A 27,865-nucleotide genomic window follows, 5' to 3' on the forward strand; every position below is an offset into this window, starting at 1 on the left:
CTAAGTCATTAGCCTGCACTGACTACCCCTAATTCTGTGACTTTCCTGTAAAGAGCTGGCCCATGTTTGACGAAGATGTAATGAGCAATGACTTCGAACACGAAAAGTTAGAGATTTTCCGAATTAGCTTCCAGTCTTCTAAAATATTGTTCTAGCATTTTAACTTCTAGTTTTTTTCATAAAATTTTTACTATTTTTCTGGTTTATTCTGTTGTTTTTGTATCACTCCAGGCTGCACTGTTGTTAAAAGGATCTAGGCTAGCCAAGGAAATCCCTGAGCCTTTGTTACTTCTAGATTTGACTATTCCAATGCATTCCTGACCAGCCTCCCATCTTCCATCCTCCGTAAACTTGAAATAAACCAAAACTCTGCTGTCCGTTCCTAACTCGCACCAAGTCCCATTCACCCATCGCCCCTAGTGCTCGCTGACCGACCTTGACTCCTGATTAAGCAATGCCTCGATTTTAAAGTTCTCATCCTTGTTTTCAAATCCCTCCATGGCCTCCCCACTCCGTCTCTGTAATCTCTTCCAGCCCCACAACCCTCCGAGATATCTGCGCTCTTCCAATTCTGGCCTCTTGCGCATGCCCAATTTTAATTACTCCACCATTGGCGGCGGTGTCTTCAGCTGCCAGGGCCCTAAGCTCTGCAATTCCCTTCCTTAACCTCTCTGCCTCTCTTTCCTCCTTTAAGACACTTCTTAAAACCTACCTCTTTGACCAATCTGCCCTAATATCTCCTTATGTGGCTCGGTGTCAAAATTTGTTTGATAATGCTCCTGTGAAGTGCCTTGGGACATTTTATTATGATAAAGGTGCTATATAAATCCAAGTTGTTGTTATAGTCTCCTTTAATGGTGATCTTTGACCAACGTGGTTTGAATCTGTAGTCCTAGTCTCTGTCTTTTCCTTCCTCGCCATACTCGATGAAGCACTCTGCTGTAACTGGACTGCCCCTACATTTAAGGTTTCAGTCTGATCAGTTGTTCAAAAAGAATTTCGCCGACAAGTACTGGGTGATGCAGTGAGTTTGAAAACACTGGAGAAGTACCACCTTTGCAAGATCCTGCCAATCCACTGGCAGGATCGGCACACCAACGTCAGTGTTCTCACTCAGGCCAGCATCGAAGTACTGACCACGCTCGATCAGCTCCACTGGACGGGCCACATCGTCCGCATGCCTGACACGAGACTCCCAAAGCAAGCGTTTTACTCGTAGCTCTGACACGGCAATCAAGCCCCAGGTGGGCAGAGAAAACGCTTCAAGGACACCCTCAAAGCCTCCTTTAAAAAATGTAACATCCCCATCGACACCTGGGAATCCCTGGCCCAAGACCACTCAAAGTGGAGGAAAAGCATCCGAGAAGGCGCTGAACACCTCAAGTCTCTTCGCCGAGAGCAAGCTGAAGTCAAGCGTAGACAGCAGAAGGAGCACACAGCAACCCAGACCCCCCCACCCACCCGTTCCTTCAACCACCTCCTGCCCCACCTGTGACAGAGACTGCAGGTCCCGCATTGGTCTCTTCAGTCACCTGAGAACTCACTTTTAGAGTGGAAGCAAGTCATCCTCGACTCTGAGGGACTGCCTCTGATGATGAACTAGAGATGATAAATTTATGACGAACAAATGGACGATTGAGAGATTTTTTTTAATGCAAAGGGTTGTTAGGACATTCCATGTCCTATCAGGAATGGTGGTGGAATCAGAATCCATAGTAGCTTTTAACAGGGAAGTGGATGATTTTTTGAAAAAGAAAAAGTCAAAAGGATATTGGGAAAGGGCAGGGGACTGGAACTAAGTGCGTACATTTTTCATTGACCTGGCAAACGGGCGACAGGCCAACTGGCTTCTTCCTCTGCACTATAAAATGTTAAGATTCTAGGTTGCGGTACTGATTAAAGAAAATATTACAGCGGTGGGAAGGAATGATATGATACAGGGATCATCAAATGAGGCCACATGGGTCGAATTGAAAAATAAAAAAGGGGCGATCACACTGCTGGACGTGTATTGTAGACCCCCAAACAGTGGGAGGGTGATAGAGGAGAAAATATGTAGGCAAATTGCTGTGAAGTCCAAAAACCATAGGGTAGTATTAGTATGGGATTTTAACTATCCAAATATTGATTGAGACAAATTTAGTGTGAAGGGTATAGAGGGTGCGGAATTCTTGAAATGCATTTAAGATAACTTTTTTAGTCAGTGTGTAACAAGCCCAACACGAGAGGGGGCGCTCTTGGATTCAGTTTTGGGGAATGAAGCTGAGCAGGTTGAAGGGGTATTAGTGGGAGAGCACTTGTGTGCCAGTGAACATAATTCAGTCAGATTCAAGTTGGATATGGATAAGGACAAGAATAGGCCTGGAATAAAAGTTCCGAATTGGGGAAATGCTAATTTTGCTAAGTTAAGGAGTAATTTGGCCACGGTGGACTGGAAACAGCTACTTGTGGGTAAATCAGTGTCGGAACAGTGGGAGGCATTTAAGGAGGAGATCCGGAAGGCTCAGGCCAAACATATGCCCTTAAAGAAAAAGGCTGGGAAAAATAATTATAGAGCCCCTCGGATATCTCGGGACTTACAGGGGAGGATTAAGAAAAAAAGGGACGCTAATGTCATATATCAACGACTAAATACTATGGAATCTTTAGAGCAATATAGAAAGTTAAGAGGCAAAATTAAAAAGGATATTAGAAATGCTAAGAGAGCACAAGAAATTCTTGGCCCGTAAAATTAAGGAAAACCCTAAGATGTTCTTTAAATATATTAAGAGTAAGAGGGTAACTAAAGAAAGGGAGGAGCCTATTAGAGACCATGAGGGTAATCTTTGTGTGGAGGCGGAAGATGTTCGGAGGGTTCTTAACGAATACTTTGCATCTGTTTTCACAAAGGAAAGGGGCAATGCAAATACTGCTATCGAGGAAGAGTGTGATAGAAACATAGAAAATAGGTGCAGGGGTAGGCCATTCGGCCCTTCGAACCTGCACCACCATTCAATAAGATCATGCTGATCATTCACCTCAGTACCCCTTTCCTGCTTTCTCTCCATACCCCTTGATCCCTTTAGCTGTAAAGGTCATTTCTAACTCCCTCTTGAATATATCCAATGAACTGGCATCAACAACTCTCTGCGGTAGAGATTTCCACAGGTTAACAACTCTCTGAGTGAAGAAGTTTCTCCTCATCTCAGTCCTAAATGGCTTACACCTTATCCTTAGACTATGTCCCCTGGTTCTGGACTTCCCCAACATTGGGAACATTCTTCTTGCATCTAACCTGTCCAGTCCCGTCAGAATTTTATAAGTTTCTATGAGATCCCCCATCATCCTGCTAAACTCCAGTGAATACATGCCCAGTCGATCCAGTCTCTCCTCATAGGTCAGTCCTGCCATCCTGGGAATCAGTCTGGTGAACCTTCGCTGCACTCCCTCAATAGCAAGAACGTCCTTCCTCAGATTAGGAGACCAAAAGTGAACACAATATTCCAGGTGAGGCCTCACTAAGGCCCTGTACAACTGCAGTAAGACCTCCCTGCTCCTATACTCAAATCCCCTAGCTATGAAGGCCAACATACCATTTGCCGCCTTCACCGCCTGCTGTACCTGCATGCCAACTTTCAATGACTGATGTACCATGACACCCAGGTCTCATTGCACCTCCCCTTTTCCTAATCTGTCGACATGCAGATAATATTCTGCCTTCGTGTTTTTGCCCCCAAATGGAAAACCTCACATTTATCCACATTATACTGCATCTGCCATGCATTTGCCCAGTCACCTAACCTGTCCAAGTCACCCTGCAGCCTCTTAGCGTCCTCCTCACAGCTCACACCGCCACCCAGCTTAGTGTCATCTGCAAACTTGGAGATAATGCACTCAATTCCTTCATCTAAATCATTAATGTATATTGTAAATAGCTGGGGTCCCAGCACTGAGTCCTGCGGCACCCCACCAGTCACTGCCTGCCATTCTGAAAAGGACCCGTTTATCACAACTCTCTGCTCCCTGTCTGCCAACCAGTTCTCTATCCACATCAGTACATTACCCCCAATACGATGTGCTTTAATTTTGCACACCAATCTCTGATGTGGGACCTTGTCAAAAGCTTTTTGAAAGTCCAAATACATCACATCCACTGGTTCTCTCTTGTCCACTCTACCAGTTACATCCTCAAAAAATTCCAGAAGATTTGTCAAGCATGATTTCCCTTTCATAAATCCATGCTGACTTGGACCGATCCTGTCACTGCTTTCCAAATGCGCTGCTATTTCATCTTTAATAATTGATTCCAACATTTTCCCCACTACTGATGTCAGGCTAACCGGTCTATAATTACCGTTTTCTCTCTTCCTCCTTTCTTAAAAAGTGGTGTTACATTAGCTATCCTCCAGTCCATAGGAACAGATTCAGTGTCTATAGAATGTTGGAAAATGATCACCAATGTATCCACTATTTCAAGGGCGACTTCCTGAAGTACTCTGGGATGCAATGTATCAGGCCCCGGGGATTTATCGGCCTTCAATTTCCCTAACACAATTTCCCGCCTAATAAGGATTTCCTTCAGTTCCTCCTTCTCACTCGACCCTCGGTCCCCTGGTATTTCCGGAAGGTTATTTGTGTCTTCCTTCGTGAACACAGAACCACAGTATTCATTTAACTGGTCTGCTGTTTCTTTGTTCCCCATTATCAATTCACCTGAATCTGACTGCAAGGGACCTACGTTTGTGTTCACTAATCTTTTTCTCTTCACATATCTACAGAAGGTTTTGCAGTCAGTTTTTATGTTTCCAGCAAGCTTCCTCTCATATTGTATTTTCCCCCTCCTAATTAGACCCATTGTCCTCCTCTGCTGAATTATAAAATTCTCCCAGTCCTCAGGTTTGCTGCTTTTTCTGGCCAATTTATATGCCTCTTCCTTGGATTTCACACTATCCTTAATTTCCCTTATTAGCCACGGTTGAGCCACCTTCCCCGTTTTATTTTTACTCCAGATAGGGGTGCACAATTGTTGAAGTTCATCCATGTGATCTTTATATGTTTGCCATTGTCTATCTACCGTCAACCCTTGTAAGTATCACTCGCCAGTCTATTCTAGCCAATTCACGTCTCATACCATCGAAGTTACCTTTCCTTAAGTTCAGGACCCTAGTCTTTGAATGAACTGTGCCAATCTCCATCTTAATAAAGGTTCCTCGACATATTTGTCTAGAAAACCATCCCTAATACACTCCAGGAAATCCTCCTCCACTGCATTGCTACCAGTTAGAGTTAACCCAATCAATATGTAGATTAAAGTTGCCCATGATAACTGTTGTACCTTTATTGCACATATTCCTAATTTCTTGTTTGATGCTGTACCCAACCTCACTACTGCTGTTTGGTGGTCTGTACACAAGTCCCACTAGTGTTTTCCTGCCCTTTGGTATTCCGTAGCTCCATCCATACTGGTTCCACATCATCCAAGCTAATGTCCTTCCTTACTATTGCGTTAATTTCCTCTTTAACCAGCAATACCACCCCATATCCTTTTCCTTTCTGTCTATCCTTGCTGAATGTTGAATACATCTGGATGTTGAGTTCCCAGCCTTGGTCACCATGGAGCCATGTGTCCGTGATGCCAATTACATTATATCCGTTAACAGCTATCTGCGCAGTTAATTCGTCCACCTTATTATGAATACTTCTCGCATTGAGGCACAGAGCCTTCAGGCTTGTCTTTTGATGAAATAAATATAGTGAGAGTGGAAGTATTAAGGGATTTAGCAGCTTTGAAAGTAGATAAGTCCCCAAGCCCGGATGAAATGCATCCCAGGCTGTTGAGCGAAGTAAAAGAGGAAATAGCAAAGGCCTTGACCAGCATTTTCCAGTCCTCTTTGGATCTGGGCATGGTGCCAGAGGATTGGAGGACTGCTAATGTAGTACCCTTGTTTAAGAAGGGAGAAAGGGATAGGCCGAGTAATTTCAGGCCTGTCAGCCTAACCTCAGATGTGGGAAAATTATTGGAAAAAATTCTGAAAGACAGGATTTGGAAAAGCAAGGATTAATTAGGGACAGTCAGCATGGATTTGTTAAGGGAAGATCGTGTCTGACTAACGTGATTGAATTTTTTGAGGAGGGAACCAAGAGGGTCGATGAGGGTAGTGTGTATGATGTAGTTTATATGGACTTTAGCAAAGCTTTTGATAAAGTCCCACATGGTAGACTGGTCATGAAGGCCCATGGAATACAGGGCAAAGTGTCAAGTTGGATCCAAAATTGGCTTGGAGGTAGGAAACAAAGGGTAATGATTGATGGATGTTTTTGTGACTGGAAGTATGTTTCCAGTGGGGTTCCGAGGGCTCAGTACTGGCATCCTTGCTTTTTGTGGTATATATCAATGATTTAGATTTGAATATAGGGAGTATGATTAAGAAGTTTGCAGATGACACTAAAATTGGCTGTGTGGTTAATAATGAAGAGGAAAGTCATGGGCTACAGGAGGATATCAATCTACTGGTCAGGTGGGCAGAGCAATGGCAAATAGAATTTAATTCAGGGAAGTGTGAGGTAATGCACTTTGGGAGGGCTAATAAGGAAAGGGTGTACACATTAAGCGGTAGGCCACTTAATAGGGTAGATGACCATGGAGTGCTTGTCCACAGATCCCTGAAAGTAGCAGGCCACTTGGATAAGGTGGTTAAGAAGGCATACGGAATGCTTGCCTTTATTGGCCGAGGTATAGGATATAAGAACAGGGAGGTTATGCTTAAATTATATAATACTTTGGTTAGGCCACAGCTGGAGTATTGCGTGCAGTTCTGGTCGCCGTATTATAGGAAGGACGTGATTGCACAAGAGAGGGTACAGAGGAGATTTACTTGGATGCTGCCTGGAATGGAGAATCTTAGTTATGAGGACAGATTGGATAGGCTGGGTTTGTTCTCATTGGAACAGAGGAGGTTGAGAGGAGACCTCATTGAGGTGTACAAAATATTGAGGGGCCTGGACATAGTGGATAGTAAGGGCCTATTTCCATTGGTGGAGGGATCTATTCCGAGGGGGCATAGTTTTAAGGTGGCTGGTGGAAGGAATTTGAGGGCGGGGGGGCTTCTTTACGCAGAGGGTTGTGGGGAACTGGAACTCGCTGCCTGGATGTAGAAATCCTCACCACTTTTAAAAGATGGTTGGATAGGCACTTAACGTGCAGCAACCTGCAGGGTTACGGACCTAGAGCTGGTAATTGGGATTAGACTGGATGACTTTTTGTTGGACGGCGCAGATATAATGGTAAGTACTGCAGGGAATAGAATACGGCCAGGGTGATTTCCTGGACTAGTTTCGATCGCCTCGATGGGTCGGAGAGGAATTTTCCCAGATTTTTTCTCCCAAAATTGGCTGGGTTTTTATCTGGTTTTTGCCTCTCCCAGGAGATCACATGTCTCCGATTGGGGTGGAGTGTAGAATGTTTCAATATAAGGGGTGTCGCAGTTGTGGTGAGGCGGACTGGTTGGGCTGGGTGCTCTTTGCCTTTCCATCATTGTTCATAGGTTTATATGTAACCTTTAGGGCTGCTGACTAAGGGCCATGTGGCCGGCGCAGACACGATGGGCCGGAATGGCCTCCTTCTGTGTTGTAAATTTCTATGTTTCTAGATCTGTTCATCAAAACCCCATGCAAACTGAGGTTTGCAAACGGAACGCAAAATGCACAAAGATGTCAAACCAGGAAGGCACGCATTTATAGCCATCAAGTATAAATATTAAATCACTATGAAAAAGAACCATCTGCCAGAGGGAATGTGACTTAAGAGGGGGCAGTTACTTGGGAGCTGAAAAAAATTCAGAACTTTGTGCCTAGAATTAATAAATGGCACTTTTTCCCATTGGACTCTTCAGTCACCTGAGAACTCATTTTTAGTGTGGAAGCAAGTCATCCTCGACTCCGAGGGACTGCCTATGATGATACACACATTGAACCCAGGATCAAATCTAGCCCGCACTGATGGAATGAAAAGTCTCCTCTTTGAAGTGGCATTAAGCATCATGCTCGTACAAAAACTGTTTCAATTCAACACTAATCAGCAATCACACTCAGGAGACCACAGAGTGCTTGATGTGGGAAATAAACAAATGTCACTCTAGTGTACCTGCAGTTAGTCTTCTGAGATCAGGGATGTGTAGAGGCATCATTACTTTGCATCTAACTTTGTTATATGTGCCTTGGGAGTGCTTGCTGCTGACACTGGATGCCTGAAAACAGAAAAATGTTCAATTTCACAACACTCACTTTGAGCACAAAATTCACGTTGTAAAATAAAGCTAAATTTAATTTTAAAAACTCTCTACCAGAAAAGCTGCTCATGAAACATAACGCAGATCTGAAATTAAAATGTTTTCATCATTATGAACCAGGCAAACAGATGGTCAGTATATCTAATGTATCCCCTTACATAAAAATGCACATCTCCTTGTACCTGTCCATTGATTGCTCCTGTAACACATGGAATGCACTAATTTAAATGCACTGTCACCTTGTATAATATTTATATTATTTCATGAATAGTTTTTGACTGAAGTGTATAACTGTTCTGAACTCTGTGTGATGCAGACTGCTCGAAAATATTACAGATTAAAACTCCTGTCCTATGTAGAAACAAAAGAATGTCATACTAGTTAGGGTAATAGAGTTAGCTATTCAGGCCTGTCTGAAAGAGCACAATTGCTTTTAGGCTGCAGTTTCACTCTCACTGCTGTTTGACACTGATATCTGTTTTTACGGTGACAAGAACAGGGAATATTGAGTTATACTCTTCGATTAGCATTGCTCCCTGGTTCGGGGAAAGCAGCACTTTGCACAAGTATAGTTAAATACATCAGTAGAGTTTGTGGATGTAGCCAGGTTTGTGTAATCACAAAAATTGGTCGACTATGACCCTCAATCTGCCCCTCCAGGCCATTCCTCTTTCTGACCTGCTGCTGTTGCAGAATGAAACACTGCTGTGGACCGTAATCCCTGTGCTACTTTCAGAAGAATCAAATTCCTGATTTCACAAAACAAATTATGAAAATTATCACCCACAGCAATAGCAATGTTTCATCCTTGAAACAACAGGGGGTTAGGAGTGGGATAGCTCTGAGAGTGGAGTGGAGAGGAGAAGGGGCCAAGTGCCAGCTGGGAAGTGTGGGGGAGATGGGTGAAAAGTGCAAGCGGTTAGTGAGGGGGCTGACAAGTACTAACATGGTCTGAGGAAGGGATAGCGGAGTGACAAGTGTCAGCATGAACTGAGGAGCGGGGCAATGAAATGTGCCAGTGTGAATTGCAGGAGGGAAAGTAGGAAAAGTGAATGTTATGAAGTGGGAGGGGGCAGACGATGCTGGTACAAACTGAGGGAAGTAGGGGAAAGAGTGCCAAAATGAAGAGGAAGGGAGTGCCTCTGAATCGGGGGTGGGAGGGGCGGGGGGGTGTTAACGTAAGAACATAAGAAATAGGAGCAGGAGTAGGCCATACGGCCCCTCGAGCCTGCTCCGCCATTTAATACGATCATGGCTGATCTGATGATGGTGTGGGAGAGAGTTCCCCTGTTAATTGTGGAGAGATGGCTCTATGAAAAAGGACGGGAATACAGTTGTGAAGGGGACTGGGATAAAGTGACTCTTGAGTTGCTTTTGGGTAAGTGACACTCTGGTTGATAGCTTGCTTGTACGTTCCATAGACCCTCGGGGTTGACAGTGTCAAAGGCCTTTGTGTGGTCGAAGAAGGCCATGTATAAGAGCTGGTGCTGTTCCCTGCATTTTTCCTGCAGCTGTCGCGTTGCAAAAATCATGTCTGTTGTGCCCCGTAGGGGATGAAATTCGCATTGTGACTCCAGGAGGAGCTCCTCAGCCACCAGGAGAAGACGGTTGAGGAGGACTCTGGTGACGACCTTCCCAGTGGCTGATAACAGGGAGATTCCTCTGTCGTTGCCGCAGATGGACTTGTCCCTTTTTTAAAGATGGTCACGATCACTGCATCTCTGAGAATACATAACCTCCTCTCTCCAGATGAGAGAGATGAGGTCATGTATTCGCGCCAGTAGTGCCTCTCCACCATACTTCAGTGCCTCAGCAGAGATTCCATCCGTTCCCGAAGCCTTGTTGTTCTTAAGCTGCCTTATGGCTTTTCCTACCTCGTGCAGGGTTTTACTGAGGTGGTGGCAAGTAGCATGCTGCGGGATGGAGTCGGGAACACACGAGTCAAAGACAGAGTCTCGGTTGAGGAGATCTTTGGAGTGCTCCTTCCAGTGGGCCCTGACTGCCTCGGTGTCTTTGATGAGTGATTCCCCGTTCTTGGCCAGCAGTGGGGTGGGCCAAGAACAGGGAAACACTCATCAAAGACACCGAGGTAGGATTCATTAAAGACCCAATCCACATCCGGACCGGAGTTAAACAGGGCTGCGTCATCGCCCCAACCCTCTTCTCAATCTTCCTCACTGCCATGCTCCATCTCACAGTTGACAACCTCCCCGCTGGAGTGGAACTAAACTACAGAACCAGTGGGAAGCTGTTCAACCTTCGCCATCTCCAGATGAGGTCCAAGACCACCGCAACCTCTGTCGTCAAGCTACAATACGCGGATGACGCCTGCATCTGCGCACATACAGAGGCTGAACTCCAGGACATAGTCGACGTATTTACTGAGGCATACGAAAGCATGGGCCTTATGCTAAACATCAGCAAGACAACGGTCCTCCACCAGCCTGTCCTTATCGCACAGCACTGTCCCCCCAGTCATCAAGATCCACGGCGCGGCCCTGGACACCGTGGACCATTTCGCATAACTCAAGAGCCTCCTATCAACAAGAGCAGGCATTGACGAAGAGATCCAACACTGCCTCCAGTGCGCCAGTGCAGCCTTCGGCCGTCTGAGGAAAAGAGTGTTTGAAGACCAGGCCCTCAAAACTGCCACCAAGCTCATGGTCTACAGGGCTGTAGTAATACCTGCCCTCCTGTATGGCTCAGAGACATGGACCATGTACAGTAGACACCTCAAGTCGCTGGAGAAATACCACCAACGATGTCTCCACAAGATCCTACAAATCCCCTGGGAGGACAGACGCACCAACATTAGCGTCATTGACCAGGCCAACATCCCCAGCATCGAAGCACTGACCACACTTGATCAGCTCCATAGTTCGCATAGAAACATAGAAAAATAGGTGCAGGAGTAGGCCATTCAGCCCTTCGAGCCTGCACCGCCATTCAATAAGATCATGGCTGATCATTCCTTCAGTACCCCTTTCCTGCTTTCTCGCCATACCCCTTGATCCCTTTAACCGTAAGAGCCATATCTAACTCGCTCTTAAATATATCCAGTGAACTGGCATCAACAACTCTCTGCGGCAGGGAATTCCACAGGTTAACAACTCTCTGGGTGAAGAAGTTTCTCATCATCTCAGTCCTAAATGGCCTACCCCTTATCCTAAGACTATGTCCCCTGGTTTTGGACTTCCCCAACATCAGGAACATTCTTCCCGCATCTAACCTGTCCAGTCCTGTCAGAATCTTATATATTTCTATGAGATCCCCTCTCATCCTTCTAAACTCCAGTGAGTAAAGGCCCAGTTGATCCAGTCTCTCCTCATATGACAGCCCAGCCATCCCTGGAATCAGTCTGGTGAACCTTCGCTGCACTCCCTCAATAGCAAGAACATCCTTCCTCAGACTAGGAGACCAAAACTGAACACAATATTCGAGGTGCAGCCTTACTAAGGCCCTGTACAACTGCAGTACGACCTCCCTGCTTCTATATTCAAATCCCCTAGCTATGAAGCGTCTATATTCAAATCCCCTAGCTATGAAGCTTCTATATTCAAATCCCCTAGCTGTGCCAGACATGAGATTCCCAACGCAAGCGCTCGACTTGGAACTCCTTCACGATAAACGAGCCAAAGGTGGGCAACGGAAACATTACAAGGACACCCTCAAAGCCTTCCTGATAAAAGTGCAACATCCCCACTGACACCTGGGAGACCCTGACCGCCCTAAGTGGAGGAAGCACATCCGGGAGGGCGCTGAGCACCTCGAGTCTCGTCGCCGAGAGCGTGCAGAAATCAAGCGCAGGCAGCGGAAAGAATGTGTGGCAAACCAGTCCCCACCCACCCCTTCCCTCAACGACTATCTGCTCCACCTGTGACAGAGACTGTGGTTCTCGTATTGGACTGTACAGCCACCTAAGAATTCATGTTAAGAGTGGAAGCAAGTCTTCCTCGATTCCAAGGGACTGCCTCGGATGAGGGTTTGCTTGTAATAAATCATGATGTCACCTATTTTTCCATTACTTTTTAGATTAAAAAAGTGTCAACAGTTGTAAAATGAACTGGAATACACAACTTTTAATGTAAAAGTTTAAACTTTTCCAGGGAAACATACACTGCACCTCACAGCATGGAATTTTTATGTCATTAAAAAAGCAGGTGGGATAGTTGAATATTTTCATAGAATCATAAAAATGAAAGGACCGAAGGAGGCTATGTAGCCCATCACAACATCTACTCTAATCCCATTTCCTTCCAGTTTTCTAACATTAGAAACTTAAAGAATTTCAGCAGTTTGGTCATCGTCTTTGCTGCTTTATCTTTTGAAATTACGGTTATTTGAGCACAATGGAATCTTAAATATCAATGTATTTTTTCAAACTTGTTGATAAAGTTCAATCTATGTTCTACAATTTCTGTTTAAATCGGACTCGCAAAAATTAAAATGGCCTCAAAGATATGTTGCAAATATAGCACAGGTATGTTTGCAGAAAACAGCATGGTTTCTTTAAGAAGCATGGTATAGCTAATGCTGGAAATGCACTGTTGACACTATTGGCCTGAGTTATCTCAATTAAGGCTAAGGGTGTTGATGGACAGGGTCATTGCTGCCTGCAGCCATATTGTTTAGTTTGTTGAGTGCACAGTGACAAACTCGCCTGTGGGTCTCATTGCCCTTGGTTTGGTTGACACGTCAAAGTATCTTATCTTATGATTTTCAAATCCTTTCAGAATCTATTGTCTGCTACGACTGCTGGCTGTTTGGTAACGAGATTGTGTCTGTTCACTATCCACTGCTTGCTGGATCTTTCCATGGACTGTTCAGATCAACATAATGATCAAATTCTGCTAACATTTTGTGAGGTTTATCTAATATAGAAGGGTTGCTGCAGACTTGAGAGTTGAAAGTTGCTTTTGATAACAATCAACAGAGTTGCACAGTGTAATGCAATTATTTTATTTATTTTGGACTTTGAAACAGTAAACAAAGGAAGTATATGGTGATAATGATGGAGTGAAATAATAGCAGTGCAATTCATCCATTTACGTTTTATCGGACTTGCTTTGTGCAGCATTACACAGACATCGATTCTTTTTGATGTTTACCTCTGCACAATATTGACTAAATCGCAACTTTATACGGTTACTACAGTATACTATGATCCCTGAAGGAATATTGCAAGCTAAGGTCTTAAGCAGGTCTTATCGTCAAGCTGAAGAAGAATCCCCCACCTGAATATATTTTTTTAAATTTCAGACGCAGCAAGCTGAAGCAACAGTGTTGTGCTTTGCGAGCGGTGCAATGCAGATTCATTCATGAATGAGGAGTCCTCACAAATTTTCTGGGAATCATTTCAGTTTCATATCCAGGAAAAGCTGGCAGCATGATGCCTGTCCACCCTGTTGATAATGGCCGAGAAGGCTGAAAGCATTGCCACCATAATGGAATGAAGGGGTGGGGGGGGTGGGGCGGGGGGAGGGGAGGGGAGGTGGGCGAAGGATGCAAAAAGGCCAAAGCAAGCAGACCAAAGGCAACATAAAGCTGGAAGAGCTTTGGGGAATAGGACCACAGATAGACTTGAAGATGAAGAAGTGGGCGAGAATTTTAAATTCAACACTTTGGGGACAGGGATCCAGAATAGGTCAGCGAGGGCGGGATGAACTTAGTGCAAGACAGGATATGGATGGCTGAGTTTAGATGATAGATGGTGGAGGAAAAATAGGCAATATACTCCATGAATAGTGTTCAAATAGCTATGGATGAAGTTAAAAGAGAACTAGGAGTCTTAGCAGACTAAACACTTGAGCATGTCCAACCATTGCAAAGCAGAAATCAATAAAGCCAATAGAATTCTGAACGATATAGCTAGCACAGTAAAATATGTCAGAGGAAGTCATAATCAAACTGCATAGAACCCTGGTTAGACCTCACCATGAGTATTATCTACAATTCTGGTGATCGACACAGAGGAGAGATAGTCTTAAACAATGGAGGAAATGCAGAGAAGAGCCATGAGGTCGATCCCTAGTATCAGATCTGAGTAATAAGGACACAGGTTAGCAAGGCCATAAAAAAAGCAAACCAAGCACTCGGGTTTATTTCTAGAGGTATAGAAATGAAAAGTAGGGAAGTTGTGTTAAACAGGTATCGAACCTTGGTTAGACCACACTTGGAATATGCATATAGTTCTGAACGCCATATTAAAGAAAGGATAGGATGCAGAGAAGATTTACAAAGATGATACCAGAAATGCAAGAGTATACCTATCAGGAAAGGTTGAACAGGCTGGGTCTCTTTTTCTTTTGAAAAAAGAAGGCTGAGGGGTGACCTAACAGAGGTCTTTAAAATTCAAGAAGTGACCGTATAGAGAAATATAACCTAGTTAACAGTATGCAGAAAGTAAATTACTTAACAGCAAATTGATTGAATAGGATAAGGGGACACATCTTCAGACTAGTTACGGGTACATTTAGGACTGATACCAGATTCTCTTCACACAAAGAGAACATGCAGTGGACTTCCAGTTGGGGTAATTGAGGCAAAAATACTCAATGTATTTAAAAACGAATTGAATGACACAATGGCCTGGATTTTGCAGTAGAAATAACAATGAGGCTATCAATGCTTACTGTTACTATGGAGTAAATCAGATTAAAAAAAAAATTGATGTGAGCCAGGAGGAGCAGGAGTGCATCTTCAGGCTTCACAGCATTCTTGACAGCCACAATCCCGCTGTCTGCTCCTCCCGAAATTTCCTGAGGGCCAGTGCCAGTGAGACAGGTGTGTTGATACTGAATTCTTCAGTCGAGCAAGGTGCCTCTGGAGGATCCCAGGCATTGGCAGCTCACCGCGCTAATGTAGATGAGGCCCAAGGACCAATTTGTCCCTCGGGCCTCTGTTTTTAAAACCTTGAAAGGTACACCTGCGCAGTTGAAAGCAGAAATCAGGAAGTTGCTGTCCGAGTTGCTCTGCTCCTCCAGAAGCTGTGCTACACCAGTATCTCAGCGAGAGACTCGGCATTCACATACATGTAATGGCGTGAAGTTTGCGGCACTTACCCACTAATTACCCACTAAATATGCCAGAATAAGTAAGGACTTGTCCATTCAAGTTTGTGAATTTTTAACAGTGTGGTAACTTTTAATTACAACAACAAAAACTTTTGTATTTATATAGCGCCTTTAACGTAGTGAAATGTCCCAAGGTGCTTAACAGGAGTATTATGAGATTTTAAAAAACTGACATTGAACCGCATAAGTTGAAATTAGCGCAGATGATCAAAAGCTTGGTCACAGAGGTATGTTTTCAGGAGCGTCTTGGAGAAGGAAAGAGAGGTAGAGAGGGGGAGAGTTTTAGGCAGGGAGTTCCAGAGCTTAGGGTCTAGACAACAGAAGGCACGGTCACCAATGGTTGAGCGATTATAATCAGCGATGCTCAAGAGGGCAGAATTAGAGGAGCGCTGATATCTCTGGGTGGGTGGTTGTGAGGCTGGAGGAGATTACAGAGATAGGGAGGGGCGAGGCCATGGAGGGATTTGAAAACAAGGATGAGAATTTTTAAATCGAGGCATTACTTAACCGGAAGCCAATGTAGGTCAGCGAGCACAGGGGTGATGGGTGAGCGGGATTTTGTGCGATTAGGACACGGGCAGCTGAGTTTTGAATCACCTTTAGTTTATGTAGGGTAGAATGTTGGAGGCCAGTCAGGAGTGCATTGGAGTAGTCAAGTCTAGAGGTAACAAACGACATGGATGAGGGTTTCAGCAGCAGATGAACTGAGACAGGGGCAGTGACGGGCAATGTTACAGAGGTGGAAATAGATCGTTTTAGTCATGCAGCGGATATGTGGCCGGAAACTCATTTCAGTGTCAAATATGACACCGAGGTTGCAAACAGTCTGGTTCAGTCTCAGACAGATGCTAGGGAGAGGGATGGAGTCAGTGGCTAGGAAACAGAATTTGTGGCGGGGACCAAAAACAATGGCTTCAGTCTTCCCAATATTCAAATTGGAGAAAATTTCTGCTTATCCAGTACTGGATGTCGGTCAAGCAGTGTGACAATTTAGAGACCATGGAGGGGTTGAGAGAAGTGGTAATGAGGTAGAGCTGGGTGTCATCAGCGTACATGTGGAAACTTACGCTGTGTTTTCGGATGATGTCGCCGAGGGGCAACATGTAGATGAGAAATAGGAGGGGACCTAGGATAGATCCTTGGGGGAAACCAGAGATAACGATGCGGGAGCAGGAAGAGAAGCTGTTGCAGGTGATTCTCTGGCTACAATTACATAGCTAAGAATGGAACCAGGTGAGTGCAGTCCCACCCAGCTGGACAACAGTAGTGAACTGTTGGAGAAGGATAGATTGGTCAAACATGTCAAAGACTGCAGACAAGTCAAGAAGGACGAGGAGGAATAGTTTGTCACAGTCAAAAAGGATGTCATTTGTGACTTTGATGAGAGCCGTTTTGATACTGTGGCAGGCGCGGAAACCAGAATGGAGGGAATCAAATATGGAATTGCGGGAAAGATGGACGCGGATTTGGGAGGCGACAACATGTTCAAGGTCTTTGGAGAAGAAAGGAAGGTTGGAGATGGGGTGGTCGTTTGCAAGGATGTAGGAGTCAAGGATTGTTTTTTTGAGGAGTGGGGTGATGATGGCAGATTTGAGGAAGAGGAGAGAGAACCGTTAGCAATGTCAGCTAACATGGGAGCCAGAAAAGGAAGTTGGGTGGTCAGCAGTTTGGTGGGAATAAGGACAAGGGAGCAGGAAGTGGGTCTCATGGACAGGATGAGCTTGGAAAGGTCATGAGAGGAGATCGGAGAGAAACTGGAGAAAGATGTGAGGTCAGTGCTAGGGTAGAGGGATCCTTCGAGGAAGTTTGGCCCGGTGGGCTAAGGGAAGAGGCGACTGAACAGCTGGTCTCAATCTTAGAGACAAAGAAGTCCATGAGTTCCTCACACTTATTGTCGGAGGTGAGGGTGGAGACTGGGGAGAGGTGTTTAAAAAGACAGTTAGCAGTGGAGAATAGAAGCCGGGGTTTATCTTTACATTCCAGAATGATTCTGGAATAGTGAGCAATTTTGGCAGACGAGAGCAGGACCCAATAGTGCTTTATGTGCTTCAGCCAGATCTGGCCAGTGAATGGCTCAATCAGTTGTCCACCATGTCTGTTCAAGTCTACGTCCTTTGGACTTAAGGGAGCGAAGATCAGGTCTGTACCAGGGGGAACGACCAGGGTGAGAGAGAGTAATTGTTGTAACAGGAACGAGGGCATCAAAAATGGTGGTGAGGATGTGATTGAGCAGATCTGTAGCTGTAGAAATGTCATGGTGAATGGAGGGCCAAAGGCTGGGCAGTTGGGAATTAATAAGTGCAGTTGTAAGAGAGTCGGGAGAGAGTTTTTTCTGGGGCAGGCACAGAAGAAGGTAGGATTGGGGATTGGTGGTGGGTGGGGGGGCGGGGAGGTGGGGTTGCGGCTGGGCCTGGAAGGGGGATGTGGGTGGAGAGCGATACAAGGAAGTAGTCAGAGATGGATTTATCTGCGATTGACACGATGAGAGTAGCAAGGCCATGGGAGATGGCAAGGTCGAGGGGGTGGCTGTGACTATGGGTTGGGGAGTTTACAGGGAGGGAGAGATTAAGGGAGGATAGGAGGGTCGTGAACTTAGAGGAGAGAGAGCATGATGAATTGAGATGGAGGTTCAAATCACCATGGATGAGAAGTCATTCGGTGCAGAGGGAGGAAAGTAGTGAAGAAATATCGGTAATAAAATTACTGTCAAACAACCTCTCTGACGCTGAAAATTTACTTTTACAAGTGTAGAGGCTCATCCCCTCATCCCTTCAGATTGTAATTATTGTTGGAGATTTTTAAAAATGTAATTAATTTTTTTAACTTTTTTTCTTTTTGCCTCTTTTATCTCTCTCTCTTGTTCCCATCTTTCTTTTCCTCTCATATTTGCCTTCTGTACCTGATTTTACATTAAATTAAATAGTCTACCTTACACTTCCTGGTTTAGACTCTACATGCCTCAGTAAGAATTCTTCAATCTGATTGGTTAAGGAGACACGCCATTGCTTGCCCTTTTCACATAGGTCCCAGATCCCCTGTAGAGGGCGCCGCGATTAAATGTATTTCTAATTACCGTAAATCGTAATTCTGTGGGCAAATGTAAGCAGAATGAACGGTGAGCGCCCTTCGTTCACAGCTGACAGAAAAATCCTGGCCAATGGATGGATTGTAGGATATCTCTGGATGGATGAACTAAGATGGGTCAAATGCCCTCCCTCATCTATAATTATTGTGGGATTTTGTACCAAATGCAGCAGAGAGGTTAAGGAGAGATACTGCACCATTGCCATAGTCACAGATAATATTATTTGATCAAGGCAGTCTCAGTGCTGTGAAGAGCGCGGAAGTCAGACTAAAGTGGTTTGAAGAGGGAGTTTGGGGAGAGATGTTTTGGACGATATGTCATCCACTGTTAAGGTGTTGTCTGGTTAAACGCAGACATAAAAATCTCCTTATGATGTTGCAGATTAGTGGTAACACACGTTGGCCTAGAAATTAGTTTAGGACAGTTTTTCAAGACAGCGGCCTGAAGATTGGGACAAATTGGTCCTCGGGCCTCATCTCCATTGGCGCGTTGAGCTGCCGGTGCCTGGGCGCCTCCATAGGCACCTCGCCTGACTGAAGAATTCAGTATCAGCTCGCTGGCACTGGCCCTCAGGTATGTTCGAGTGGAAATGGACAGTCAGATTGGCCAGTTGCAGCTGTCAGGAATACTGATACCTGCTCCACCTGGCACCACAACAATTTTTTTTAAAAATCAATTAAAGTTACCTTTTCTGTGGCAGTTGTAGGCTAAGTCACATCCACAGCTCCGCTTAGGGCGAAGGGGTTCTAAAACAGATGCAAGGGACCTAACGCCTGTTTTAGGCAGCTGTCTTGGATACCTAAAAATGTCCGTACCCAAATTCGGGTTGGATGTTTTTCAGTTGTCCTTGAGGGTACAAAATGTTGGACCCTAAAATTGGGCCTTGTTGCACCTGTCTTACGCCCATAAAACTGGTGCAAAGAAGTCCAATTTTTACTCAGTTGTCTCCTATCCAGTGTTGTATAAAGCCAGGAACTTTGCATTTGTGCCAGTTTATTTTTACCTAGTTAAAAGTTCTTTTGATTTTGGTGTTACACCTCTTGATGCCAAAGTGGATTAGATCAGTCAGCATATCAAGAATTCAATTATCTGAAACAGCCATCCATATTTCCATGTTTCTCTCTTGGGTTTTCAAGGACCCTAAGGTATCGACACCAGATGAAGAACCTCCAGAAAATAACAAAACTAGGATGACCTTTTCAGAACAAGTATACAAAGAAAAAAGATTTATATTCTTCAGATTAAATGATAATACATTTGGCCAATCCTAAACTCCCTACACTGCCATGAGAGTGAAACAGGTTTAAAATTGTAGAGTATTAGCATAAAGGCACATATTTTACACTCAGCACAATGTGCCCAGCAGGGTGAAGGTCATATAGTACAGGGAGTAGCACTGGCACACACAATATATTACCTGCGCCAAAGTAAACGAATGTTTCCAGGGTTGATTGGCATGTCTCCATCAACACCCATCAGTGACTTTATATCCTATGCTGCTACGGTCTGGAGGATGTGGAATGAAGATTAAAAACTTAGCAGGAAGGGTATCCTTCATTCTGTGATTGATATACATCATCTACACACTACAATCCCACCCATTCATCTCTATGGGTTCTCTATGGGTATAGCTTTTGTGGAGTTATTAATACGTGGGTTACTAATTTCAGTTTAGCTTCAGATTGAAATAAACAGACAGGTACTGTACAACACAGACTTAAGAGACAATGTGTGACACCTCTATCTGCCACATCATCATAACATTTAAAGGTGCATGCATAACATGTAATTTTCCGAGAACTGTCAAGCTAAGCTTTATTCCTACAGTGTGCAGAAGATGTATGTCATTCAAAGAACCTACCAGGTAAATTATTTTTCAAAGCTCAACCCGAATTCCAGCACCTCACTGCTTTTTCACAACACCTTTCTTGTCTTCATGGCTGGAGTATGGTTTTTGTAAGCTGTGAGTGTCTTGTGAGCTGAAACGTACATTTCTATTCTCTGCTAGGTATGGGTTAGGGTGGTCCAGATCGAATAATTAACACCAAATCACTATAAATCACTCATTAGAAAATACATGGGATGCCCACTACAATGTCAGATAATTAAAAAAAACATTGGTAGGCTATTTCGATAAATACATTTCTAGAAAGCAAAAAAAGGAAGAAACAACTTGCATTTATCTTGTATCCTTCACCACTTCAGAATGTCCCTTTGAAGTACTTTTGAATATACACACTGTTGTAATGTAAGGATACGAGGCAAATGTTTATGCACAGCAAGGTCCCACAAACAACAATGAGATAAATAACCAGATAATTTAGTTGAGGGATACATATAAGCCAGGACACCGGGACAACTACCCTGTTCTTTGAATAGTGTCATGGGATCTTTTACAATCTGAGAGGGCAGACAGGGCCTCGGTTTAACATTTCATGCAAGTCCCACTCCAGATACTTGAGCACATAATGTAGGCTGCCATTTCAGTTTAGTACTAAGGAAGTGCTGCACTGTCAGAGGTGCCGTCTTTCGGATGAGATGTTAAACGGAGGCCCCTTCTGCCTTCTCAGGTGAATGTAAAATAACTTATGGCATTATTTGAAGAAGGGCAGATGAGTTCTCCCCGGTGCCCTGGACAATAGTCATTCCTCAACCAACATCACTAAAACAGATTATCTTGTAATTTATCTCGTTGCTGTTTGTGGGAGCTTGCTGTGCACAAATTGGCTGTCATATTTCCTACATTACAACAGTGACTACACTTGAAAAGTACTTCATTGGTTGTAAAGCATTTAGTCATGTCCTGAGGTTGTGGAACGACATTGTATAAATGCTTTAATGAGAGAGAAATTATAGGAACAAAAAGTGAGATGCTGCAAATTTGAAAACAGAAACAGAAAAAGCTGGAAATACTCAGTCGATCCAGCAGCATCTATGGAGAAACCAAAGTAAATCAGTCAATCTTTCACATCTAAAAGCCAGTGCTGGGGAAGGGTTTTGGAACTGAAACATCGTTTGACTGACTGACTTCTGTTGCTCACAGATGTTGATTTGACCTACTTAGTAATTGTAGCCTTTTCTGTTTTTGTTTTTAGGCAATTTTAGCACTTATGCCGGAGAATGGTTTAATTATTATTCAGCTAAACAAAAGTACTGGCATAAAATATAGACTGATTTGGAAACCATTTGTTACAAATTAATACAGTAATTGGGTGAAGGAATAGCACATCCAGCTGAGGCCTTTTACTGTCTGAGCAGTCAATTATCATTTATCTCTATTTGGATGGAAGTTGCCCCAATATTTTCTTAAAATTCCTACATTCATCCAAACCTGTTGTTTCCCCTATTTTTATTCTCTTAGTGGTTGTTTATAAATATTTGTTACTTAGTCCAGCAGTTAGAACTGAAATATTTTAGTAGTTTCAACATGCATGCAGTTTCTCTGTACACATTTTGCAGATTCCCCATCTAAGCACATCTCATTGATCCCCATTTTCAGTAATTGAATGCTGGCACCAGTGGCAGGCCAGCAGAAGGAAAGGAGATTAAGACTTTCCTTCACAGAAGGCTGTTGAGGATCACAGGTGAATCGAATTTTGTAGTCTCAATTTATCGTCAGCAATATCACAACAGCCCCAGATTTGACACCTATTTCAGCCATCACTGATGCTAGTTTGAAGCTCAGAAACTGCTTGCTGTTTGGGAGGAGAAAGGGAGGACTACGAGGTGTTTAAGCAGCCTTACTGCTTTGACCCACAGTCACTGCGTACAAAGCAAGGCAATGTTCTGTCTAGAATCGTAATAAGGAAATAGGTGGCCACCAATTAAACCTGTTTTCTTTGATTCATAATTTTTGCTGTACTAAAGCCACCCACTGGGAGGTGGGCAGCACCAGCAAGGAATAGATTCTCCCTCTGATTCTTGCTGTGAGGAAGCACGCAGACTTCCCATAATTAAGCAGCTGATGTTGGTCACTCAATGTGATGGAGGACTGCAGGAACAAAACAATATCCTGACAGCCTATGTTTGCCATTCCAGCATCTTAGTGACTTGACATCGTCTGATTTAATTGTGGATGTGTTTTTCTAGCTGTACTATTTTATAGGCAATATTTTCCTGTTTTAGGCTACTGTATTTCCTCCCATTATTAATTTTATTTGTGAAGTCCTATATGGTTCAGGCTAGCACAAGCGTACAAAAAAAAACCTGATGTGGATCAGCAGTACATTAACCAATATTTGAAGAGGAATTACATAAGAAAGCATGAAATGAGAAATGTCCATTCAGTCCACAGAGCCTGTCCTTCCATAGACCATGTGCCACAGATTGTAGCTCAACCATTGGCTAACGATAATTTCCTGGAGCAGCTCACAAGCCATGCTCACCGGCTGTTTACATTGGAGTTGTTCTGGAATACAGACAATAAGTGACATCATCAGAGCAACCTACTAGAGGTACACCAGGTCTCCATAGCACCAATAAAATTGATGTGTTTTGAGAAACATAAATATCTGGTAAAGCATAATTGTCCTGTATAAAAATTGAAAGAATTGAACAAAACCTATCCTTCCGCACTTGTAAGACTTTTTCTCAACAGACTGTCGGTATGTCTCAATATGAGACAATCTGGAAATTGTCACACCTACATTTACATACCCATAGACATTAACTTGTGACTTCAGTAATTCAGACTCATCAGAATTTAAGTGCTTTGATCACAATATGCTCTGGTCAATTTGAAAGGTATCTTCTTTTCATTTATGTGAAACAGATAATTAATGTAATCCTAAACATTAACTCTGTGCCTCTATTTATAAAGCTGATGAGCCTTTATGCCTTTTTAGCAGCCTTGTCTTATCACCTTCAAAGACTTCAGGATGTACAATACCAGGTCTCTCTGTTCCTGCAGCCAATATTTCTATTAATTTTTTTTGGATGCGCAGTCCCTTTAAGGGGCTACACAGCCCGTTCAAATAACCGCGCAGGCGCGGATTTTCTCATTGAAAAGCCGTCAAGCCGGCTGTGCAAGAAGTCCAGAGGGATCATTGCCTGCAGTCCCTTTGGAATTGCACCATTTAGTTTATATTGCTTCTCCTTATTCTTCCTACCAAAATAATTAAATAATTATTTTGCTTCAGTATTTCCCAGGGAGATAGAACGGGTGCCAGCCCGACCTGCAAGAGGACACCACCGCAGGTCGGGAGTATAAAGAGCTGGAGTATGCCACTCCCACTACAGCTTCCAGCATGAGTCGTCCCAAGTGTGCGACAACTTTGAGGTGGGCGACTGGGTGACGTCATCAAGGCCCAGGCCGCCGGTTAGAGCGTGGGCTGGAACATCGGCAGGGCCCAGGCAGAGCGGAGGAGCGGGAGGGTCGTAGCAGAGGTGTAGTAAATGAGGGTATGGGGCCCAGAAGAGCCCGAGGGCCCAGGGGCAGCACGGGCCAGCCCATACTGCGATTTAGGTTCGTGCAGCAGAGCAGGTCTCCAGTCGTCCTGGTTAACCCTTGCCACTGGATAAAGGCCTAGCTCTGTCAAGCCCATGTGGCGGCTGATGTGAAACGGTCACCACACGTTAAAAAAATCCATGCACAGGCATCTTCCACCCCTGGAGTTCAGGACTGGAACATCAGATCCTTCAGTGAAGTATCTGTGAACTCATCCCTTTTGGTGTGGAAGCAAGTCATCCTCGTTCGAGGGACCGCCTATGATGATAATGAAACATTAACTCAATATTACGAACATAAATAACATAAAGCATTTTAAATGTGGGAAGCAAACACAAAACCAATGAACATTTGTTTTGTGATTTTTTTTTTTAATTGAACCAATTTTGCTTTACAATGTCATCTTAAGTCTACCTCTGATGTCTTGATGACTTTTTTTTAATTCATTATCATTCCCATAATTACGTTTTGTGATTTCATTGTTGAATGTTGCCTACATTCTGGCTTGTATCTGGTGAGAGATGACATAAAACCTGACGATCCATAATTTTGGTTCCAAATTTGTGCAGCTGAAGCAGTATAGTACGAAATAATTTAGTAATGGATGGCTATAAGAGGGTTGAAAGCTCACTGTACTGATTGAATTCTAATAGTGTGCAATGCCAACTGAACTACAAAATGTACACTACTACAATTTTAAATTTTTTTTTAATAACAGGCCCATCAAATGTCATGCATTACATGTTATAGCGAATTAGTTTGCTTTAAAAACATGACCCATTTCAATACATGTTATTCTCTTAAAAATACAGGGCTAGAATTAACTTGTGCTGCATCTGTTTTACAAGGATGAATCGGGCACCGAAGGATCCAATCTGGTGGGTAGAATGCACGCACTCCTTCCAAGCTGGAAGTGCGCTGCCTGCCATATTGGATCGGGCTGCTCAGTAAGTGTCCAGGTTTTTTCGGGCACTTAGCAGCCAAACCAGCAGTCCTTAAAGGGACCACTGAGGCTGCCATCTAAAAGATAAGTTTAAAATTTTTTTCTTGCTTTGTTGTGGTTCCACATTAACACACGCGGACTACCACCAGCCACGACTCACTTCCACTCCCCTTCCCAATTGCCTCCTCCTCCAGGACTCTACTTTGGGCCTGGGCCAGCATCTGAGCCAGCCGATCTTGCTGCGTAACCTCCGCAACCAGCAAGCTGCACCTGAGGCTGCTAATGGTGCCCGCAGCTCACCAGTACTATCCTAATGGGGCCAGCAGACCAACTTGCTGCAGTCCTTGCGCCAGTCTCATCTGGCTCGTGTAACCGAGATTGCGCTCTAATTCAGGCTCAATCCAATTTCTGGGTCACAGCTTGATATGTTTAAAATGAGTTTGCAGTGTCATTTTTGCTGGTCAGACATGTCGCTCCTAACATTTCTTCAATATCAACAGTTTCTACATTATTTCTTCTTCTTAAGCGGTCCCTCGTAGCGAGGATGTTTTGTTTCCACACCAAAAAGGGATTAGTTCACAGGTGTTTCAATGAAGGACCTAATATTTCCAGGTCCCGAACTGCATATTGAAGAGTGGCAGATGCCTGTGTGTGGATTTTTTTTAATGTGTTGTGGCCGTTGCACACCAGCTCGCCAGAGCTAGGTCTTGGTCCAGTGGCAAGACAACTGGAGACCTGCTCTGCTGTACGGACCTAGTGCGCACACATATTGCAGTGTGTGCTGGCCAGTGCTGCCCTTGGGCCCATGCCTTTTCTGGGCCCTGAACTCACGCCTCTCCTGGGCCCCGATCACGTTGCTCTGCAATCTCTCGTCGCTCCTTCGCCTGACCTCGCCGCTCCTGCTGTACCTGCCCACGCTCCAATCACCGACCTGTACACTGATATCCAATCCAGTCATTCTCTTCACAGCCCGTCGCTCTCCCAGACTGTTGTACCTTGCAGTGGTATGCTCCTTTTATGGCCCCAACCTGCCGCAGATGGTTCCTCGCAGGTCGGGGCCGCCACGCTGTCCAGGGGCCACCGCACGCCGCTCCTGTTATGGCCTTGACTTGCCGCAGATGGTTCCTCACAGATACTTTACGCGAACATGATAGAAACACACACACAAGTGTGAAAGATATGTGAAGTTACATGTACAACAGAATAAGTGAGCTGTGTTCGTCACACAAATGACTCAAACGCCTCAGGATGCATTCAGTGGGGAGAGGCTTTATTTAATATAAAGAGAAACAGTGTTGAAGTCAATTCATGTTTAATGATTGTTTGTCGTTCTTTGTATCCATCCTTTCTATTATAATTTATTTAAACCACTGCATCACATGTACATTTTTCCCCATGCCAACAAATGATTAAATTTCATTCCTGTGTAATGCCCTGTTCCACAACATTCATCTTATTAGAATCAGATCATGTAAAGGGAGTTGGCTATGACTTTGTACATTAACTGAGGTCTTCATTCACTCATAATCATTAGAAAAATATGACGTGGCAATCCAGACAATCCATACAGGATGACAATAAAAGTGACTACAAATAAGAAACTATTAAAAAAGGTGACTAATGAAAAGATTTACTTCATTACTGGAATTTTTAGCTCCCTTTTACACGTGTTTGGCAACACGCTGCATGATATCAGCTAATAGCTCTTTACTAACTGCAGTTAGCTGATTCTGTTTTAACTGTAGGTAGGTACCACATCTTAAACCACTGACAATACCTGTCACCTGTAATAAATTGCACTGAATCATGCCTCTGTCCTCATACTGCTCAGTAATGACATCTGACATCAGGATTGAAGGTTGTCTTTCACAAAGCATTACTACCATCAATTATTAATGGTGTAAGCGTTCTCCTGAGGCGGAAAAAAAACAGATCATCGTTGTGTGAGAATAAGTTTCTTGCAGTTAACTCATTCTGTGAAACATACGGATCCAATAAATGTACACTGATTAGTCAGTTTCTTCCAAATATCTGCACCATTCAATAAGATTCAATGGTGATTTTGTAGAACCTGGTGGTAAATCTAGAAAGTCCAGTTGACATCATAAGCCTATTGCTCCGGAAGACCCCTGAAGTAATTGGATGAGATTTTCATATTTTAGAGTGTTGCGTTGTAGTATATGTGGTATGTAAATCTAACTGTTATGTGTTAATGTACTTGTCATGTACACTTGGGTGTACAGTGCACAAAGTTTTAAGTACAAAAATAAATTGTGCTATTATAGCGGAGCCATTTCAAACAGGATTTCTCCTGGTTGCTGCCAGCACACAATCAATGAGATGACTATCAATTATAGCTATGTGTGATGACCAGTTCACCAAATTTCTCTGCTGCCATCGTTTGACTAATAGTTATTCTCTGTTTAGTAGGACAGTGTTTGAAAAAAAACGTACTATTCTCAAAGGCACTGACTTCACAAAAATGTTAACTCCTTTAATTCAATATGGTGGAACCATTTGAGTGTTGAAGTAACATTTCCATCTCGAAAATATGTTTTTAAAAATATAATTATTCAAGGAGTATCTGTGAACGGAATGAGATAGTTCACCAAGTACATTATGGCAACACTTTTTTAATGTACACAATAACAGAAACTAATGGTGATTAGCTTATAGGTAAGAATAAGTGTTCTGTTCAATGAAGGGCGGGTTTATTTGTACTGCAAAAATGGCCGCCCCTTGTCTCTGATTGGACCCCTTGAAGGATAAGCCACACCCTGAAGTTTCTCTGGAATGTGTAACTGGAACCGCCCAGACCAAGTCCTCACTGACTTCGCAAATTGTAACTCGATCCACTTTGACTTCCAGAAGCCACAGAGGATAGATCTCCCCAGAAACCACCAAGTGCCAGATGAAGTCCCTTATCCCAGTGGAAATGTTGCCACCCACCGGCCAAAGTCCCATGACCCCCCCCACCCCCTGCCATAGATGGGGCATTGTGTGCGGATTGTTAACAGGTTTATTGAATATGAAGTGAATAGTGATAGTGTC

General features: G+C 43.8%; 1 protein-coding gene across 6 annotated transcripts in view; it reads left to right on the forward strand.

Annotated features, from left to right (window-relative positions):
- LOC139239069 (WD repeat-containing protein 7) overlaps positions 1–27,865 on the forward strand; it is a 1,036,818-nt gene that overhangs the window by 885,643 nt on the left and 123,310 nt on the right. The gene's annotated exons all lie outside the window — the stretch shown is intronic.

This window comes from Pristiophorus japonicus, chromosome 2, assembly GCF_044704955.1.
Source record: "Pristiophorus japonicus isolate sPriJap1 chromosome 2, sPriJap1.hap1, whole genome shotgun sequence".
Lineage (NCBI taxonomy): Eukaryota > Metazoa > Chordata > Chondrichthyes > Pristiophoridae > Pristiophorus > Pristiophorus japonicus.